A 24,418-nucleotide genomic window follows, 5' to 3' on the forward strand; every position below is an offset into this window, starting at 1 on the left:
CCTGAGGCAAGTGAGTCTAGTACACCGGAGTCATTCTCGACCGAGGTGCTACCTGCATTTGCGTATCACGTGCGTGCTAGATCTGTGATGCGTGATTCAAATGTACATCACGAATTGCAAGCAGATCTAGTCAAACACATATGGGAAAAGTTCAGAATATTTCATAATTAAATAAATTGTTTGTGAGCCGAGTCTATTGTACTAATTAAATTATGTGTGTTTCATTTTTTGTGTGTTTCTTCTTTAGTGTGTTGTGTGTTTAGTGTATTTATTGCATTTTTAAGTTTTTTTATAATTTTATTTTTTTAAAAAATAACTATTTTTACATCTCTTATTTATTACTTGCAAGAAAAAAAATTAAGAATAGAAAATTAGAAAAAATAAATAAATCATTAAATTTTAAAAAAAAAAGTTTAAATATTAATTATTTTAATTTAATTTTAATTGATAATAGATATTAATATATAATCATAAAAACAAAACTTTAAAAGAAAATAAGAATATGATGTGGGGTAGGGTGTTGAATTTTATTAAACAAAACCATTGTAGTGAAAAAAAATTGAATAAGTGTTGAATTATTAGGTGGAAGAGAGAGAAGATGATGTGGAAGATAAAAAGTGAAAAAGTAGAGTGTTGAATAATGTAACCATTGTACATAGTCTAAGTAATAAATAAGACTCTGTTTTTCTTGTCATCAAATATTACTTCAATCAAAAAAAATTTTTTTTACTTCAATCGATAAAAATGATTCTCCTCCGTTTGACAACGATTTTCATTTTTTAAATTTTTTTATTTAAAAATAAATGTTATTTTTATTTTATATAGAAATGATTTTAATTTTTTAATTGTATCATTTAATTATTATCCCATTCTAATAAATTAATAAATTAATTTATTAAAATGCAATTTAGGACAATATTATTGTATTCTTTATCTATATGTAAAAATTTTAAATAACAATTATTTTAAAAGATAGCGAGTATTGTTTGGGATAGATAAGAGTTGAAATCCTAACTTTCATAATTGTATGTAAATTAGTATTATATATTTAACTTTTGTTTTTGTTGTTTTAGATCTCAATTATTTTTTAGTTTTACAAATCTCATTTAGTTTTAGACCTCTTTTTTACAGTTTTTTTTAAAAATAATTTTATAATATTATATATCATCTTTAAAAATTAAATAAAAATTAGTGTTAATAGTTTTTTTTAAAAAAATATTATTTTAAATATTTCATCTTTTTATTATTACCTTTTTTAAAATATCATTTTTTAAAATTAATTAAATTTAAAACTATTTAATATATAAACTTTTTATAAAAATCATTTTTAATATATATTTTTTAAAATTTTGTGATTTTGATTATGTTTAATTTTTAATAATGTATATTTATGTTAATTGATGTTAAAGTTATTTATTTATTTATTTATTTATAAAAGATGAGTTTAAAAAAACTTTTAAATTTTTTATAAAATTATTAAAACTTTTAATAATTTTTAAAATATTATAAAATGTGTTTTAATTTTTTTAAAAAAATTAAAACAAATAAGTCTTAAATTTGCAAATTCACTGGTGTATAATTAAATGATTAGTGTCCGGTTAAACTTTTAAACCGTACATATAAAAAGAAATGCATTGATGCTAGTGAATATCATCATATTAAAAAATGCATTGGGGTTCTCAATATTAAATTAAGAAATACAATTGGAATTATTATAATTTATAAAGTAGTGACTAAGTTATGTGATCTACGTTTACAAGAAAAAAAGTTTGAAAAATATAGAAATTCCCAATATTCAAGATGTGTTCTTTGAATGTATAGTTGTGTATATTTTGACATTAGTGGGGGTGAAGCTGACATGTCTTATAACAAATTTGGAATGGAATTGACAAATCATGGTTGGTGATAGGTACCCCAATTTACCTCACAATTCGCTACAATTGTTTTTCAATGTTAATTTCTATTATAAATTTGGACATTAAAAAAGTTAACATCAATTTTATATAAGAAGTAGGTTTTAGAATTTAATATAAATGATTTTTTTAATTTTTTTTAATAAAATGTGTGTGAAAACTTCATTTAGTATTGTGTATTAATGATTTAAAATTTACAAAACATGACACTCTCATATTTATATTTATAGATTCATGCAACAACATTCTTCTATATATGTTCATGGTGATCTATGCTTACACAATCTTAAACATTCAAATGCACGATCTAATACATCTAATTCTAAAACATCATGACATAACTTACATAACTCTCGGAATACTCTCCACAAGACCAAGGAGGGATGTAAGTCGTGACCTTGAAATTGGTTTGAAGATCTTGAAAAGCAATTGTGCCAAACGATTTTATAAGAGTGTCTGCTACTTGCACACCACTAGAAACATGTTGAACCATCATCGTCTTTGCAATCACTCTTTCACGAATAAAGTGGATGTCTACCTCAATATGCTTTGTCCTAGCATGAAGGATTAGGTAATGTGACAAAAACACTACACTTAGGTTGTCACAAAGAAGAGTAGGAGAATGGAATGTCGTAGCAAGTTCATTGAGAAGAGATTCTTCCTGAATACAGGAAAGTGCTTCAACATTAAAGAGTGTTATAGGCTCAGGATTTCCATACATTTGCATAACAAACAAGTTATTCTCCTATGGTAAGCCATCAAGGATGGATTATGTTCCATAATGAGACCATAATTGTGGTTGATTGATGATGATGAACTCCTGATACAGTGGTACGCATCTTCAATACAAGGGCGCGGGGGTGGATTTGCAAGGTTAGTTCTCCAACGCCCAAGTTAATTATAGAGTCCACGATGTATGGACTGAAAGTATCAAACTAGAAAGTGTACCTTATGTCTCACATGTTTTAATTATATATGATGGAGAACTTTAACAAGCTTTGCATCATTCGATTTAACTTTTGGGTCCCGCCTGTATTGGGCCTTTGACCGACCCATAATAGAATCAATTTAATCTTGCTCTTGGATTGAATCTCCAACAACAAGTAATGAATTTGCAATGACTGTAATACATAAAACATATTCAATAATGGATCAATTTTCTTTCTTCACGAACTTCAACTAAACACAAGGTTGCCTAACTCACGCCTTTATATGAGCATAGAAATACGGGTGAATCTTGTCCCATACTTCAAATGCATGCTTATAAGACAATATTCGAGGCAACACAAATTCATATATGGCAGATAAAAGCTAGATAAACATAACTCGGTCCTTCACAATCCAGGCTTTGTATTCTTCAGACACTTTATCTTCGACACAATCTTGTTCTGATTCGGACTTCTATTAAATTTGAGGATTCATCAATATCTCGTGCACTCTTTGAGTGAGGAAGACTCCTTCAACTTTCTAATTTCACATGAGGTCATTGTCGTTTTGAAGTTTGATAAAGAGTTTTGGAGCAAAATGATGCGAAGAAGATGAATTAGAGGTATTTGTAGTGATTTCTTGAGATTTCTGAGCCAAACTTTCAACCGTTGCAATTATAGATGATTAAGTTCTTGGAAACGATTGCAAGGAAGAAGATGAAGTTTTAGTTCTTGGAACTTGTGAAGATTGTAATTGAAAATTAGTTACAATCGAATAAGAGTTAGTTAGAGAACGGAAAGGATCGAACAAGGTGAATGATACAATGATTAAATGTGTGCAAACTTTATTTAGCATTGTGCATTAATAAGTTGAAGCTTATAAGACAAGATACTCTCACTTATAGAGATTCATGCATGGAGTTCTCATGCAAAGAGAGTTCAATTTACACCTGCATAATAATCTATACTTAAAAAATCTTAAACATATATACAAATGCATGGCGTAAAACATCTCATGCTAAAATATCATGACCTAACTTGCACTACTCTCCTAATTCTCCTAATAATGTTGAATAAAAATTAAAAAAAATAGTAAATAATTATATGAAATGCTCTGTATAAAAAGCATGTTAGATACTAGTAACAAACTAACCGATTTATAACAAACTAATCGATTTATAATAAATTTTAACTAACAATTAAATATTAATCAATTTCTATATTCTATTAGCCTCTCACAAATTCATAGTAAGATAATTTTTAACATAAGTTTGAAATTTAAAAATAAGCCAACTTTTATATTCTTTTAATTTCTCACAAACTCATGGTAAGAAGAATCTTAATATTAGTTTGAAATACAAAGAGGACTGCTATCTTTACACTAAAAACCATACACAAATACTTACACCACATAAAATACAACATATGTAACTGTTTGCATGTGTTAGAAAAAGTGAAAAAAATAATTATTAAACATTTTAAAGAAATAAAACCGTACAAACATACGGTGTAGGAGTCAAATCTAGTGTAGGAATAATATTACTCAAATACAAAACCTAAAAAAACAAACAAACAAAGGAACAAATGATAATGTTAAGTGTACTATTCAAGAAGTACGATTTTTTACAAAAAGATTCTTTTCACGACTTTCGATTTACAAAAATATTCGTAAAAACCAAGGGATAGTTCTCATAATTTATACTAAATTAGAAACAAAAAAATAATAAGTGATTATATGAAATATTCTATATATCGAGTTAGACAATAACAAACAAACTAATTTATAAAAATAATTTAACTAACAAATTAAATGTTAACCAATTTTTATATTCTATTAACTCCACTTCAATCTAAAGGGTTCTTTGTTTTATGATCTATTAATTCCTTCTTATTACACATTCACATGTCTGAAAACCTTAATGATAAATATAGTATGTGTTTGGATTAAGCGTTTGTCTCTTAATTTTTGTATACCTAGACTTTAGGATGTGGAAATTCAAAAATCACTTATTATAGCTTTTTGATGACCTCGAATTTAGGTTACATCTACTAAATTAACCGTGGTTCCGAACAATCAAATATTGAAAAATTGGCACTGTTTATGGTAAAAGACTTTAATAAATCTCTCATTTGAGCGATTATATAATTTCGATAATTTTTTAATTTTTTTTCAAAGCATATAACATATAACATAGGTTATTAATAAAAAAAATAAAACTTCCGCAAAATGATAATGAACAATATATTTTTTAATAAATAGTAAAAATAAATAATAAAATTATTTTGTGAGATTAAAAACTTTCGCATACCTATTTGAAAAACTAACCAAAAATGGTTTTTACGTGAAAGCTGAAAATTGACCTTTTGAATTTAAAGAACTATAAAGACTCACATTTGAATTATTTCCTTATGATAATTTGATAAATTCAACCAATATTAATTTTGATTTTTCTTTAAAAGCGTTCAATTTCGACCAAACCTTTAAAAATATGAAAAATATTTATTATTAAGAAAATGTGAAAAAAAGAAAGACAAAAATAATCTCAACCTTTTATTATCACCACCATCCCATAATCCCAATTAATTAAAAAGCTAAATTTAAAATAAATTAATAATTATATTCTAAAATAATAACATATATACATTCTTATATATATTCTTGTATTTCTTCTTTAATTTCTTTCTATGCTATTCTAAAAATATTTATGACATTTGAATATGACTTGTACAATAACATCCCACGTGGAACGTGGTGTTCAGAACAAGACTGATGATACGTACATGCAGGAAAGTGTCTAGCACACGTGTGAAAAGGACAAAAGAAGACAACAAAAACAATGTCTAGTAACTCTAGTTTAATCTTAGAGGTGTTAAAATAAATTATAATTCATAAATTGAATATGTAAATTATATTGTATATCGAAAATTTTATCACTTCCAACAACTTAAGTAAATAATCATTCTATGATTCATCAAGTTAGACTTTTTTGAAATTTTTAGTTTGTATGTTTTTAGTATTCCATTAACTTATAACCATTAAGAATATGAAATGTAAAATAGTAGAACATTAATAAATGAATGTAATAAAAGTAAGAAAGTAAAAAAAAAAAATTGTATTACTGATAATGAATTGAAGTTTCATATATCATTCCAATTATCGTCAGTGAGATCTTGGTATCATTTACATGTATATGAGAATGTGCAATCTATTTAAATAAATTTTAGAAATAAAAAAATGAAATTCTATATAAATGGAGAGATTTCTTTATATGTAGGAAAATAAAAAAGCTACTAAATAATTATCCTATTGCAAATGCGTGACACGTGACTATTTGTCCTCTTGAAGCATCTTGTATATGATTATTTTGATTTTATTTTTAAAAAACTTTCTTTTGAATTCATAAACTTCCCTTAACCGTTTTGGATTAGAATCAACATAATTTGAAACTTTGATAAAAAAAAAGTGCTTTATAAATTTTGTCACCTCTTATCTTCAAGAAGATAAACACTATGACTCTTATCATCGAATGAGAAGTCATTGACTCAAAAAACTCTTTCATTGTATTCCATTTGGTCCTATTTATAAGAAAAGATTTCCTTTTTAGATACATTGAATAAATAATGTATCTGGACAACATATTGTCTAGATACATTATTTATTCAATGTATCTAGAAAGAGAATCTTTTCTTATAAATGGGACCGGAGGTAGAATCATCTATTCTTCAAATTCAAAAATTAAATTTTACATATAACAAATACTAATACTAATAAATGATTGACATACATGATTGAAAATCATCTTAATGTACTATAAATTGCTCTATGGGTGGTAAAAAATGATCAACAATAATCAGCAAGTTCTAATTCAATGGTCAAAAGCTGATACTTTTAGTGTTATTATATTTAATTAGTTGACAATTTTTTTTTAAGTAACATGGTAAGTTAAATAAGATGCTCTGTTTGTATGCGAGACATTCTGTCTCGCAATGTTTTAAATGATTGAATTTTGCTTTTATAAGATTTATTTTCTTTTTGTTTCAATCAAAGATTTCATATAGAACATGTTTATTTAGAAAAGATTCTATTTTGAATCCTTTATTAAAGAGATTGGAGTTCTTATTTATGTCAAATTAAGATTTGTATTGGTATATCTAAAAATAGCCCATAAGGGGCGACGAGACAAAGGACATGGGTGAAGTTCATGGCGTTTCTCCAGTCGCCCGTCTTCTAATTCAAACAGATGTTTACTAGATGTGTCGCGCCTTTTTATTGAACATGTCACCTTCCTTTGTGAATAGTCATCCAATACGGGAAAGTGGGGGAAATGACATGTCCCATTCCATAACGATAAAGAAAGGGTCATTTGACCATGTTCTTGGAAATAACAGTGGATTAAGCGTCCACTTATGCATCCTCTTAGTAGTAGTTGCTATTCCTAAAGGGTCTAGGATCTAGGTCCAGGACCGCTATAAATACCTCAATATTGGAGTTGAGAAGGATAATCTGACTCTCATAGAAGAACCCACATATTCAAAGCTTTTCACCCCTACACGAGGTAGCTCTCAACCCCTAAACATACCTTTAAACCTTTGATAACCCTAATCACGAGGGGTTGTCACGTATTGTAATTTTTAGCAAGTATAATTGGCGTCCAATGTGGGACCCGATAAAACTGACCTGGGCCACACTCATTGTTACTCACCGTAGCTTTCACCGTCTTCTCATGAGGAAGCGTAAGAAAAGCTTAAATATCACCGTCAACACCATCGTCAAAGGGTTCGCCGGCGGTAGAGATTTAATTCCTTTCGGAGAAAATATGCCTGACGAGTTTTTACAGCAAACTTTATACTTGCTAATGCTTCCAGAATCCTAGGGAAGGAATGAGAATCCATAATCACCTTCTTGAGTAAAGATGTTGTTGGTGTTATTCCTCACAACAATGGCCCCACGGTCGTCACAATTCAGTATAATAATTGGGACGTAAAGTGAGTATTAGTTGACCCTGGTAGCTCAAAAGAAGTCATGTTATAGAGCGCCTTCTAGAGGCTCCAACTTGATCCCGACATCATTGAGAATTCCAAGGTTATTTGACTGAGTTTTTAGGAAAACTGGTACATGTAAAGGTAAAAATAACTCTTAAAATGACATTCAAATCAAAGGTGAGCGCCAAGACAATTGAAGTAAAGTATCTCGTGGTATACGTCTTGTCCCCTTACAACACTATCCTGGGAAAACTTTCCCTAAACTTACTAGGGGAAGTCTCGTCCACCCTTCATTCAAGCATTAAATAACCATTACTTGATGGGTAGGTCGACATAGTAAGGGAGGACCAGGAGGTCGCCTAGGAATATTATCATAGTAGTCTAGAAATGAGAAGGGAACATGTGTCCCTAGGCGACACCCCTTATCCAAACGCACGTGACACTGATATAGCAAGTTGGTACCCTAGGTTGAGGGTAGAAAATGAAAGGGTTACCCCAACAGAAGACTCAAAAGAGGACGAGATTGGCCTTTTGGATCACCAAGTCACAAAACAGGGCAACTCCTTATCTAAGTTTGAAGAGCAAAAGGTGGCCGCCATGCTCAAGAGGAACATTGACTTGTTTTCCTGAGTACCTTTAAATATGTCAGGCATAGATTCTAGTGTGGTGTGCCATCCACTCACCATTAACCCTATTGTCAAATTAGTATCTCAAAGGAAGCGCAAGGTTGACGAGGAAAAAGGGTAGCTATTGATGAGGAAGTGCAAAAACTGACAAGCACCAACATCATAACAGAGGTAAAATATAAATCCTAGCTAGCTAACATGGTCTTGTTAAGGAAGACATCGAGCAAGTTGCGAATGTGCGTCGATTTCATTGACCTTAGTGTTGCATTCCTAAAGAAACCTTACCCTTTACCTAATATAGATCGTCTGATTGACATGTCTTCAGGCTATAAGACACTGAGTTTCATGAACACCTAATCCAGATACAACCACACTAATATAGAACATGTGGATGCACCTTGCAACATCCTCTAAACCCCACGAAAAATATATTGCATAATCAGAGTAAATTAACATGCATACCAAAGAGAGTGTCACATGTATTGAAAAACTAAATACAAGTACAACACATATACATTTGGTCATGTTCATAACACAAATTTAAATTCATGTTTCATATGCACATCACAGCGGAATAATTAATCATCTCAAAAGGAATAATTAATCATCTCAAAACGATACCATTAATTGAAATCTCAAAATAGAAATCATGCATTAAAGCATAGGCACCAAGGCCAATCATCACAAAATCTCAAATACATAAAAAAATATAAAAGAGAGTATAACAAACATCTCCCATCAAACATGAGTTCAAAACTTTCCCTGTTTTACATAACCAGAGCATGACTCACTACCTAGAATAACGATAAATAAGGAACTAGCTCCACAACTAATCCTTGCAAGCAAAGCACCACTACTCCTTGGTACCTGAGCGATGTTGTACAAAACATCATTCCAACAGAAGGGTGATAATTCATATCATTATAGAAATATATAATAACAAGTAATGCATAGCAACATACATCAATAGAATTTATCACACTTCACACATTCATGTATTCAATATTTTTTAAATACAATTCACATGTTTACATGTACAACATAGCTCAACATTTATCACACAAGGACGCCAAAATAATATTTCACATCGACACATGAGACTCCAATGCGACTCAATGCAATATGCATGTGGTACTAATTGTTATCCTTAGCGGTATCACCACGTCCATCTCCAAGACAAATGACCACCAAAAATAAGCCCGTCCCCTAAGCTTCAAACCCATCTACAAGGTTTGGGACAAGTCACTATTTTCCACGAAACCAACAAACATTGCCTCTTCCACACCGAATGAATGCCTGTGCAAACACCAACAGTTATATGCAATTAAGACTATCTCCAAATCTTAATCATACAAGCATATATTTCACCATTCATCATATATGAATTACTTCACCATTTTGCACAAACATACATATATCACGTCATCAATCACATATGAAACACATTCATAACATTCACCAATCTAACACATCACAGTTAGCATGTAGCAAAGCAAACTCAATAATGTTAATCCCAACTAATTGCAATTCACAACATACATATACACAAAATTCAAGTATTATGTTCATACAAAGAATTTCCTCAAAAACCATCCAAACATATTCAGAAAATTCATGATAAGTTAATAGCATACATGATCCAGTTCAGTTCATAAAAATATAAAACTTTTCATGTCAGACCGCGCTAAGTGCCCTAGACCGCGCTATGCCCGCTCACGAAAAACCAGAAAAATCTGCTACGGGACAATTCTATTTTCCCACGATTTTCTTCCACAAAACACATCCAAAGAGCCATAGTTCATGGATTAAAAGCATAATATCATATATTCATCATATAACATCAAAAAATAATTCAATCATCAATTTCATGGATTCTACATCAAAACCTAACATGTCAAAACTAGAAATTGAAATCCCCAAATCCTACACATGATACTACCCATTATATACACCATATACCCCATAATCATATGAAAAACCTACCCTTACCTTAAATGAAGTTCTTCTCTTTTCTTCCTTTCTCTCCTTTCTTCTATTTTCCTCTTTTCTTCACTTCTCTTCCTAACTTTCTATTTTCTATTGTTTTGTTAAATCATTACTAACGTAACTCTCTTAATGGGCTTACTAACTCTTACTCCCCACTTTTACTCTTCCTAACGTACTATTAGACCCAATTTCTCATTTAATCATTTCCACACCCAATAACCCAGCACACATAACATATATGTTCACAAAACCACACAATTAATTAATTACTATATCATATAATAATTAATAAAATAAATAAATAAAAAATTGGGGTGTTACACGCCCAAGACAACATTCTTATCTAATCATGGTAACTATCACTATAACATCACGCCCTTTAGGATTAGAATGCAAGCTCCACTCATTAAATACTCATGGATGTGGTGTTCTCAAAACAAATACGACACAACCTAGATGTTTATATTGATGCTAAACAACTACTTATTCACACTAAAGTCGAGGTTTTCACTAGTAAAATCAAAGAATCAAGCCAACAAGTGTCAATTATTCACACTCAAAACAACTATAATTTGACACTTATCACAATACTGATCAGCATCTGTCGGCTCCACCAAACAATAACGCTCCCATCGAGCCACATTCGTCTAATTATTATAAAAAATATAATGTTGGTAAAATACTAAACATTGGCTCCAAAAATTAATGTGATCCCTAATTTCTATATCGTTAGGATCTCGGCTAAGCACCACCCTAAAAGTTATAGCAAAATAGCGAGTCAACCGCTTATTTTCAGCTGCTATAACAACATTTGAATCTGTAAGAGCTCTGATAGAGAAAAAAAGACAGACTGCCACATCCTTCACATCAAGGTTACCGAAGCTCATCTCTTTATCTTATTTAGAATATTCGTCAGTACCCTCCTTAGTATAGACGCTAAAGAGTATGTCATCATTTTCTATAGAACCCTCGACAAACCCTGAAGGGTCAACATTTAAAATATATTGGTTTTTAAATATTACACATGATGAAGAATCCCCACCATTAGGGTTGTTTATCTTGTTCGTAGACATATTTTCTATATTGACCATGGCAAAGAAAAGAAAATAAAGCAACATAATGTAAGGAAAAGGGCTAGAAATAGTACTTGAATAAATAGGCGAAGCAAAGAAATGGTTAAAGTCAAGTGTCATACCCCAAAATTTGCCCATCATATTTCAAGATATTTCGATCCATCTGACTTTAAAATTCTCAAGCACTGAGGATTAGGCTCACTTACCTGTCTCCTAAGCAACAAGCCTCCAACTAGGGTTTTCTCTTTTCTCAAGGAGAAATAAACTTCTAATGTCTCAAGTGGACTCCATGGCCTATCATATACTTCAAAGGATTCTCATGCCAAGTTTCAAGCTTTGATCCATAAGATTGCTCAGTCAACAGTTCAAATGGTTAACAGTCGACCAGTTTGACCTAAAAGTCAACTATGGTCAAATCACAGTCAAAACTCCTGATTTTTGGTCAACATCAATATTTTGAAGTATCATTCATCATTTGATCAAGGATTGATCATGATTCATCAAGGAAAGCTCTAAAATCATCAAAACTTAAACTTTCTAAATTAGGGTTTTGGACCTAAAAGTCAACTAAATTTTGACCAGCCATAACTCTCACATGAAACATCAGAAATTTCCCATCCAAAGCTCATTTTGAATTAAATTGAATTCTCTACAACTTTGTATCTCACATGCCAAGGCTAAAAATGCCCCATTTGAGAGATATAAGCCAAAACATTACAAGTCCTTCTAGAAGCTCGCAAAAAGCTGTTTTTTGTCAGGAAGCGTATCATCTAGATAAAATATTCAAATGCAAAAAATGTTCTAAAGTGGATTATAGAGGACATCTTGGGCTTTCCAAAAAGTCCTATAACATCTTCATATGACAGATATTGAAGGAGTTATGGCTTTCACAAGTTGATCAATTTTGAGAAAATGCATGAAACACAAAGTGATGAATTTTGTTGTTTTGGACTCATGGGCCTAAACTTTGGTTTTGAATCATGACCTTAAGCATATCCACGACCTCTAAGCACAACCACAAGATTTCCTTTTATTTATTTTATTTATTGTTGGATTTAATTAATTTAAATTCAATTTTAACTAAAATAAATAATGAAAAATCAAAGATTTTGTGTTAAGCTTATTTTGTGATCAAATATTAAGAATATACTCATAATATTTGATTGAAGATTTGTGGCAAAAGGATTTAAAATAGATCGGACCAAATTAGTAAGATTGACATCAAATTTCCAATCAAATTTTCTTCCATCAAAGCTTGATTTATTTCCAATCTCTCAACCCTAATTTATCCTCCCATATATATATATATATATATATATATATATATATATATATATATATATATATATATATATATATATATATATATATATATATATATATATATATATATATATATATATATATATATATATATATATATATATATATATATATATATATATATATATATATATATTCAATCATCAGTACAGAGGGGGCACGAAATTAAGAGGAAAAAGGAGAGAAAATAGGGTTCACAAAGTTGGCAAAATTTCTCAAAAAACAAGTGCAAGCGTGAATTTTTGTTTCAAAGAGTTTCAAGGCTTTCCATCCATTCCATTCAATCTCTAAGGTAACATGGAGTAAGTATGCATGTTTATTAAGCTTCCATAACAACAATAACATGTATTCTAATCTTCACATATTCATTCATATTTTGTGAATTTCGTATTGCACTTTCCCCTGCTTTTTAACGTAATTTGTGTATGTATACGAGTTCATGGGGACATTTAGAAGAGGTCTGGATCGATGGAGCCAAGCTTTGACGCAGGGAGTAAGAAACACCATGGCTAGGGCATGGATTTTGTAGGGTTCGGTTTGCATGATACAGTCACCTAATGAACAAAACAACCACACCAATGAACTCAGGGGAAGTTTTTATGTGGATCTGGGCACTCTTTTTATTTGGCTAACATTGATTCAATGCGTTTTCGTTGTTTGCAGAATTCCAAGGAATTTCCGCAGGTAAAATCGCAACAAATTCCAAAGCTAAATCCGCAGGTAATCCCAAGGAAGAAGATGAACAGTAGTTTGGATTTGAGTGGCACGCGTGGCTGGTGGTGGTTCGCTGGTCAAAGGTCTTGATTCCTCTTCCACGCGTGGGGCACTCCCATTGGATGGTCAAAAGGTCCAAAGTCTTCTCTCCCCTCGTAATTGGCCCATCCAGGATTACGTGGGTCCGGCGTTGACTGTTGCGTTTGAATTCCAACTTAATGTTTCGTTTATTTATTTAATATCTCTGATGTATATTATTATCAACATATAAAAACTGACCAGTTGGCAAGCCTGTGGTGTGTAACCCTATGAACATGGGTTCGATTCCTGGGGTTACATATAAGTTTTTTTCTCATTTGTTGTGCTATGCTGCTCCACGGTTCCAGCGAATCATGTCCATGCGTACCTACAATGCATCCTCACTCATCTGCCATTGGATCCCCCAGCGAGCAGATCTAACGCTCCTCAACCTGCAAGACTACCATGGACTTTCCAGGGCGCTCCACACACAATCGGTGCCAGGTCTTTTAAATTTTTATTTATTTATTTATATAACTCATTGATTTTTCCTTTTGAAAATTAAGTTTAATTTTGAAAAATAAATATAAAACTTAGTAATTAGGATTAGGTTTTTAAACCCACTTTTTTCACATAATTATTTTATTTAATTAATTTAGTGTAATCATAAAAATACAAAAATTAGGTTTTGATTTTAATTAGTAATTCAACCTTGATGTTATTTTAGGTTTATAATTATTTTTAGGATTATTAATCTAATTTTATGTTTATTAATAATTTTAACCACTAATTAATTTTAGGTCTTTAACCTTATGTTCACAAACTCTAGAAACCTTAAGAGGTAGACTTTGTCCATTAACGCACTCTGTTCAAACCTTATTTAGGTCACAACAAGTTTTCTTAATCAACCTTAGGGGTTTAGTGTTAGGGTTTGCATTTCCTTTTAACCTTATAATTTTGCCTTTTATTTGCCTTTAGTATTTTTACCCTATTGTTTATAATCTTGTCTTTATTTTATTATTACTGCTGTGTGCCAGGGTGCATTATCTACTTAATTATTTCTTTTAATTTTTCAGTAAGTTTTTACCATATTATGTAACTGCTCACAGGATGTAATAGTTTAACTAGGGTTTATTTTTGCCTTTTAATTTTTGCCCTTTTATTTTATTTTTCTGCCCACAGGTGTTTATTGTAATAGCGTAGGAACTTTTAATTTCTGCCTTTAATTCTGTATAATATTAATTGCTGTGGTTAGTAATATAGGGAGTGAAAACCTTGAATTAACCTAGAATCACTAATTATAAGATAATATAATTGAATTAAACCACATGATTGTGCACCCATACACCTTTATGGTAACCTCTCTTGTTGCATGTTGCCTTACTAATTATTCCTTTAAAATAGTCAAGTCCCTCGATTTTGAGGATACCTAAAGCAAATGTTGTCCTCAGTTCATTCATCATCAATTTTGTCCCTCGATGTAGCCTCGGTAAATGATGATTTGTCCCCATTGCTAAGGTATCCTCGCATGATGCCTAAAAAGATTAATGACTATTCTATCCCCCTAAAGACTCGGTAAATGATTATTTGTCCCCATTGCTAAGGTATCCTCGCATGATGCCTAAAAAGATTAATGACTATTCTATCCCCCTAAAGACTACCTACCTCTACATGGTAGGGACAGTTTTATGGCAAACGATATCTCGATGACCCTTCAACATCCAATGAAAGGACTTCCTACCCTCTTTATGGTATGGATATCCCTTTCCCATTAAAGTCTAAAAGAATAAAATTCTTAAACTTAAGGGTAATTGCTTTTTAATTGCTTGCTCTTTTTCAAATTCAAAAATCAAAATCTTTTCCCACTTCTTTTTAAAGAATCCTTTCAAAAAGACTACGCTTATTTACAAGCTAAAGTTCTTATTCAAATTTCTATTCACACACTACTTTTCAAACAATTCAAATATTTTGAAAACAAAGTGAGCTAAGCAATTAAGAGCCCATGGAAAACCATGGATGCAAAGGGTGCCTTACACTTTCCATTTGTATAATTTACCTCCCGAACTCAATCTCTTTCAAAAAGGTTTTTTTTCCTGTTCTTTTAGCCTTTCTTTAAATTGGATAAAATAAAAGTCGGTGGCAACTTTTGCTATGCGCACATTTCAAAAATAGTTAGTTCACCGTATTACAACAAGTGAAACTCAAAGATGATGGTGCGTCATGAAACACACAACCCAAATACAAAGAGAAGGTGGCGAAATCAAAGATCAATGAAGCTCAAGGAAGGAGGAATGATTTGTGAGAAGAAAGGTAAGTCTCAATTGTAAGAAGGAGCGAAGTTTTTTTTTTAAAAGAAAAATAATCTTTATATAGTGGAGCAAGGTGGATAAATCAATGATCCAGAATGAGAGAAAATGGAAAGATGAAAAACAACTGTCAGATTTCGCCTTAAAAATACAATGACACTTTAGTGCACTCGAGAATCCTAGGAAAACGCCACACCCTAGCTTACGAACCTAGGGCCACATGTAAGGAAATTCTGCAAAACTTCTCACAAATGAGACTAGCATTTAATGCGCTTGTTCTCCATATCTCTTCTGCTTCTCCACATAACGATTCTGACATAGAGAGTCCGACCTAGTTTCTTGAACGACTTCCCGAATGTCATGCCATGACAAGCCTTGGGAAAAACTATTCTGGACCAGCCGCAAAGCAATACTGCACAAGCCAGCAACTTCCCGCAATATATAAATCACAACATCTGCAGTGAAATGTACGATTCTAATCATAATTCATTCTACTTTTTTACATTCACTCATTGACTTGGCCATTGGAGTACTAACTTTGTAGGTCCACCCCACATTATCCCTTTACATTCACTCACTTGACTGTTGAATTATTAACTTTATAAGTTCACCCCACGCTACCGCATCTGAGATATACATCGCGATATCGATAATTCACCTTATCAATTCACCAAGAAATCTAATTCTATAATATAATATTTTCTAAGATTATGACAAAAATATAAAACAATTAGAGGTTTTGTTTGGGGCACTTGAATTTTTTTATTTTCATACTTAAATAACTATTAGATGATAATTTTTTTTCTCTCTTATCATCAAAATTAATTGAATATATGTCACTATTCAACATATACTTTATTTGAATTTTCCAATATATATGTCATTTGTGTAAAAAAAAAAAAAAAAAAGGAAGAGTATATGTCGCTATTAGTTAACACTATAAATGCAACTACCATCATTACTATCAACACTATAGCAACGTTGTTGCTTCTTATTATCGTTCTCATCACTAAACTATGATGTTTCCATAACCACTACGACAACACATAAAAAAACATATATCAAGGATGGAGTAAAATAAGAATAAAGGATTAAAAATTAATGGTAGTCCTCAAGTTGCTGTGCAGTCAAAGACAATATCTTGTAGCACTAACTTTTCAAGACATGATTGCGTCGAGATTGATCCCATTTGAATGGCCAAACTCAAAGATTCGTAAAGAAATTAAAGAATCACTAAAATGAAGGAATATTCCATAGCTATATTTTCTTATTGTTTGCCCATTTCACGTCCAAAAGCTCTAATATTATGTATACATCTAATTAAACGAGTGGTTCTAATTTAACATTTGAATCAAACATAGTTCGAGTGTAAATGGATTAGACAATGAAAAAAAATGTATTAATACTGTAAACAGTGTCAACCAATGAAAAACATGTATCACAATAAAATATATTTTTATTTTTAAAATATGGATATGACAGGACAAATGTGAGATTTTAAGTTTTATGTATAAAATAGTTTTATAATTACAGTGCTCTACCTTTAAACTCTTAGACAAAACCGACTAAATACAAAATTTTAACAAAATTCAATCAAAAAAAATCTATATGGTTGATTCAGGTTTTAAACGGAAGTGACAAAACTGGATCTAATTCGATTTTAAATTTTTATCTTTCGAAAAATACAAAATTGATTAACTAAATCAATATGTATAAATGTTTCATGCTTGCTATTCATAAAGAGTTAGTTCAACAAAACATATACAATACCATTCAAATAACCAAAAACAAATATAAACATCGGAGAATTTTAACAAAAATAAACAAAGGAGTGAAATAAATATCAACTATTGAATTAATTAAAAGAGAGAAATTAATAGCTACATTAATATTTTATTAATTTAATAGTTGATATTTGTTCCTCTCCCATCTTATTATAAAAATCATTCAATTATATATATATATATATATATATATATATATATATATATATATATATATATATATATATATATATATATATATATATATATATATATATATATATATATATATATATATATATATATATATATGATCAAATAACACCAAAGTGTCAAACTTATTAACTTGACACCTGCAATAAATAATTCTTTGTTGCATATTTGTATACCAAAATTTATTATTAAATTGGAAGCTACTATCATATAAATATAAATCATGTCTATAAAATTTAAGATCAATAAAAAAATCAATTGATGATTTAAAAGAGAAGGATCAACCAGAGGATTTTGTTATATGGATTCACTTCATTTCTTTCCAATACAAATCGCAATAAATTGTAACTCTTTCACATACAAATCGCAATAAATTTTAAGATATACAGTATATAGTGTTAGCTCGCAATAAATTGTAACTCTTTCACATACAAATCGCAATAAATTTTAAGATATAGTATATAATGTTAGCTCATAAAGAGATATCATTTGTGAGTTCATGAGGAGGAGCATTTATTTTAGACTAATAGCAACACATAAGTGAGAGAAACATAACATATTTATTCAAAATTTTAAAATGATAGGTGAGTTGGTTGTCCGAATTATAAATATCTAAATCATCACATTCGTAATCAATGTGAGACTATTATCCACAATCCTGACACTTACTACATTCTCAACATAATATACTTTAATACAATATTGAAATAATATTTAAATTTTTCCATTTTATAATTTTAAAGACACAATTAATGAAGTTATTTATTTATTTAATTAAATAGTATAAAATTTTGTTTTTTAAAATGTTGAATACACAATTTAAACAATAAAAATATTTTTATATTTAATTTTCTAATTTATTTTTATAAGCTTAAATTAAAATATTAAATTGATGATTTGCGTGAAGCACCCTAAATCTCATGGCCTTGTTCAAAGTGTAAATAATACTAGCACTATTGAAATATTTAACAATAAAATGCTTATTTTGAGCTGATTTCCTTTTTCCTCTCTATTTTATGAATTCATATATCATATATATTTTTTTCCCTTCTAATTATTTAATTATGATTTCTTGATCCGTGTGAGGTGGAAACACTAAATAAACAGAATTAAACATACTTGTTTTCTTATACTTTCCATAGCACATGTAAGGATGGAACAATTGAATTCAAACTTAGGAACACCACACATATATGATAAGATATAAATAATGAGCTGGGGCCAGATAATTACCAACCAAAAACAAAGTTTGAAATGGAGAAAATTCCAAAAGAGATAAACAAATTAGGGATGTGATGAGTCAAACATTCAGCTTAGTAAAGTTCAAAGACCATATATTCTGCAATCTTTAATATTGTTGTCACTTTTAGACTAGCACAATAAGCCAATTAAGATGTTCAAAGCATTTGATTAATGTTTCTTTTAACAAATGCTGGATGTGACTTGATTCTACCTTTGCCAATTTGTACCTATCCCATAGCAAGCTGTTGAGAGCGATCTTTCATCAAACTTATAATTGCCAACTGTCACGGTAATAATTTTTGGTAAATGATCCTTTTTTATGTCTATGCAATGCAAGTAGACATGAGAACAAGGAGACAGACGACTTTTAATTTTTTTATATACTCAGAACTGAATTTCTAATAAGTTTTTGTTCTATGTCTCTAATCTTATTGGAAATGAATTTGAGTTGTATTTAAGTATCTCTGATTCTCTATCTTGCTTCTATAATGTAATCCATTTTTTTTAAATAGAAACTAGTACAAGACGAAGACCCGTGCTTCCGCACGGGTAAATCAAAGTTTAAGATCAGGCCCGGCCCAAAGTAAGTGCAACAAGAGCTGTTGCACTGGGCCTAAAAAATTAAAGGGCCTCTTAATTTTTCCAAAATAAATAATAGCTTTGTAATTTAATTTTTTAATTGAAATTTAGACATTGTAAACTAATTTGCACACAGTTAAATATTGCTCCACGTAAGCTGTACAGGTCAATGTTTGAACTATTAAGTTATGCTTTTTTGTATAGCTTATTCTTTCTCCAAAGAACTATTATATTTTATTATATTTTATTTGAAAACAACTATGTTTCAATAGCAGATTTTATTTTAATGATAATGAAAATAATTGTTATTAATTGATTTAACCTTCAAATATTTTTTTTTAAGTATTTACTTGATGTTTTATTTATCATCATATTTAACAGACATTAAACTTAAATATATATAGTAGACAATGAAATGTGCTGAAGAAATAAATCTATTATTTTAATATAAAATCTATAAATTTGTAAAATAAAAATAATTTTATTAAATTTTAACAATAATATTTTTGGCATATGCCCTCTTTATCATTAATATATATATATATATATATATGTTAAAATTATAAACTTTAATTATAAACTTTAATTTAATAGTATATGTTAAAATCATTTGTTAAATAGGGAAGTAATATTATTAATTTTTTATAGCTTAATTTTAAAGATTGGAACAGGGCCTCCAACTTATTTGGACCGGCCCTGTTTAAGATGAATAATGTATTACAAACGCAAAAAACAATTTTAAAAATTCAAATGAAGAATGTTAATTTAAGGTTCACAAAACATAATATAGATGAAATAAATAAATAAGTTAAATAAATAAGTTAAATAAATATGAGGAGGGTTATATTTACTCCAAGAGTAAGTTATTATAATTTACTCCATATCTTGACCATTTATTATTTTCAATCTAATGGTTAAAAATAATAAGTAATTAAATGTGGAGAGAGAAAATTATTTCTTATTATTTTTTACCATTAGATTGAAAAGAATTAGAGAATTTCTTTGGCCACCTCCCAACCTTCTAGCTCACCTCTGGTGAAAACCCAGAATACCCCTGACTTCGGAAATGAACTTCCGAAATGCAAGGAAAAGGTGTTTTCGGAGATGCATCTCCGAAAGCGCCTTTTTTTTAAAAAAATTTGACTTATTTCGGAAATGCACTTCCGAAAACAACATTTCGGAAGTTCATTTCCGAAATATTCTGCGTTTTTCAGATTAAGCAAAACAGCCCCCTCCCCCAAATCATTTACCCTAAACTTCTTCAAACTTCCTCTCTTCAAAAATTTCTGCAAAAGCAAGTGTGCAAAAGCAAGTGTGCATTCCAAAAGCTTCCCAAACTCAACCTAAGTCATCCTAATCTCTTCAATTGGTAAGTTTTTGAATTTTTTCAATTTTTAGATCTATTAATAAAATCTCTATTAGGGTGTTTAGAAATTGCAAAAACCACATTGGGGTAGGTTGTTACTGATATTTAGGGTGTTTAGAAATTGCAAAAGTAGTTTTGGTTTAGGTTTTTTGGGTCTGCCATTGGAGGCTGTATTGAAGGTCTGCGCAGGGGTGTTTCGGAAGTTCATTTCCGAAAACACCTCCATCCCAGTTTTCGGAAATGAACTTCCGAACTGTACCAGAAGTTCATTTTTTTTTTGTTTTTTCATTTGTCTCGCATATTAATCGATTTCGATTGTTTACAGGAACATGTCATGCAACCAACCAGCACGCATCAGACAGGGGAGAGAGTCCCAGACTGCGTCGGCTAGACGCGAGCGGGCGGCGGCGCAGCTGGCGTCGACCCAGGGACGGGGGCAGGGCTGGGGATGCCGTGTGCGAGTTCCCGTGGACGTGGGAGAGGGTACATCTGCTTCAGGATCTAGAAGTCGGCTGGCTCGGGTATCTTCTTCCCGCCATCGAGAGGAGGAGGAGGAGGAGGTGCCAGTGCCATACCACGAGCCGGAGGGTGTACCGGATGTTGACCCTCCAGCCGGGGAGGAGGATGAGCAGGATGATGGCTATCCGGGAGGGCCCTTTGACACTTCCGTGCTGATTCACTACCACGATCACGTCGCTCGGCGGATCTGGGAGGGAGAGGTATTTTTTTTAATTTAACCGTTTATTTGTCACCATTTTTTTATAATCTAACCGTTTATTTGTCGCTTATTTAATATATGTCCGCTTATTTAATATATGTCGCTTATTTGTTTTTTTTTTTGTAACAGGAGAGAGAGCCGCTGAAAATGGTCAACCACGCCCGCAAGATTTTCGGTCTGTTTAAACCAGCAGCTGTGTGGTTTAACGACCATGTGCGAGGTTCAGGGTTCAGCGGGCTCTGCATGACGGGGTACACCACGATCAGCACCGGCATGCAGGGGGCATTTGTGGAGCGCTGGCACAAGGAGACGTCCTCTTTCCACTTGCCGGTTGGGGAGATGACGATCACCTTGCACGACGTGCAGTGTCTTCTCCACCTGCCGCTTAGGGGGGCGCTGTTGACCCACTCCAAGATCCAGAGGGTGGAGGCCATTGAGTGGATGATGCTCTACTTGGGCATGGAGCACGAGGTTGCTCACTTTGAGTGCGTCACAACTTGTGGGCCTCATGTCCGGTTCACTACACTGAGTAGTTATTTTGAGCAGCATCTGGACGCGGCTGCCGAGGCTGAGGGTGAGGGTGACGAGCTGTTCACACACTATCACCGCGGCTGCGCTCTCCGGTGTTGGTACATGCATGTGGTAGGCGCTGCATGCTTTGTGGACAAGAGTGCCAGGTACGTCGACGTGACCTACCTCCGCTACTTCATGGACCTTGATACCGTTCACCAGTGGAACTGGGGGGCAGCTACTCTGGCATACCTCTACCAGAAGCTGAATGAGGCCTCCAACTGGAGGACCAGGCAGTTGGTCGGATCCTGCACACTACTTACGGTACGTTTTATTTTAACACATTATCGTATTTATTTATTTATTTATGTTTCGTATTTATTTTTAATACATTATCGTGTTTGTGTTTCAGAGCTGGATCATCTCCTACTTCTCCCGCATCCACGGCTTCCACATCGATCCTGCGTACGTTGACGCCATGCCCAGGGCCGCCAGATACGCTCTCCAGAGGGGGAACGATGCGGTGGGACCATACCGTTTGTACCTGGACCGCACGATGCACGACGACGTCACCTGGAGTCCGTTTGCCGACTACGCTCAGGTTGTCCCCTTTGACGGCATTGCTCTATATTCAGTCTGGTTGGCATGCGGGACCGGCATCATGGTCCGGTATCTCCCTGAGCGGTGCATGCGTCAGTTCGGATTCGTGCAGCGGATACCCAGGTCACCCTTTGAGGCTACTCCCGACACAGTGACCCGAGTGCAGCTCACTGCCATATGGGAGGACTGGCAGCATCATGTGGTACCGCAGGAGTACCGTCTCACTCGGGTCACACAGGACTGGCACAGTGAGGAGGGGTACGTCACATGGTTCTACCGGGTGTCCCATCCTCTGATGAGACCCGACGTTCCCGGCGCTCCTAGGCCAGCACATGAGGAGATCCTGGAGAACCAGCAGGCCGAGGATGACCACGCCATTGATCTCCTGCCGATCTGCCAACGAATAGAGATGCTTGGGCGGGACGCCTTGGATCGGGGTGTCGTTCTTCAGGGCGGTCCAGATGCAGTCGCCGTGATGGAGGCGATCGTCACTGATGCGGGCCGTGCGGCGGGGTACAGGCAGCAGAGGAGGGCTCAGGGTGAGAGGGTTAGGCACACCCAGTAGTGGTCGGGTTTATTTTTTTTTTCGGATTGTATATTGCGCACACTATTACTATTTGGATCGGCTTGTATATATTATTTGGATTTTATTTATCGCATTAGTATTTTCTGTTTATATGTCGCTTATTTTATTTGGCGTTTGCGTTTAATTAAAATGCGAGACTGTTTAAGAAAAAACATAAAAAAAAACACAGTTTCTGCATAATTCGGAAGTTCATTTCCGAATTCACCCATGAGGTGTTTTCGGAAGTTCATCTCCGAATTCACCCCCCAGGGGTATTTTGGGATTTTCGCTGGGGGTGACCCCCCATAGGGAGGTGGCTAAAGAAATATTAATGGTCAAGATGTAAAGTAAGTTATAATAACCTACTCTTGGAGTAAATATAACCCTCTTCTCTCTCTCTCTCTCTCTCTCTATATATATATATATATATATATATATATATATATATATATATATATATATATATATATATATATATATATATATATATATATATATATATATATATATATATATATATATTAGCTATGTAAAAAAAAGGAACATGGAAATGCAATAGTCACCCATATATTAGACCATTCGATAAGGCTAGGTTGTTGGTGATATACAATTGTCATTATAAAACCACTAATAACTGGAAATATTTAAAAAGAAATATTTATCAAATCACCAATATGTTAAATTTAATATGTCTAATAATTATAAATATTTACAAATATGACTAATAACTATAAATATTTACAAATATCACTGATATTTATAATATTTTATTGTTTAAATAAAAAAAATGTATTGTGGTGATAGTCTCCCGTTAAAATAATGAATTTATACTAATTATAAATGTTTATAATATTTTGTTGATTAAAATAAAAAAGGTATTGTGGTGATAGTGTCCCGTGAAAACTTCTTAGATGAATAGTTTTAAATTTTAATTAGTATATAATTTATTTAAATGTAATTATAAAATATGGAATAATTAATTTCATTGTATAAA

Source organism: Vicia villosa, unplaced genomic scaffold (assembly GCF_029867415.1).
Source record: "Vicia villosa cultivar HV-30 ecotype Madison, WI unplaced genomic scaffold, Vvil1.0 ctg.001450F_1_1, whole genome shotgun sequence".
NCBI classification, from domain to species: Eukaryota; Viridiplantae; Streptophyta; class Magnoliopsida; order Fabales; family Fabaceae; genus Vicia; species Vicia villosa.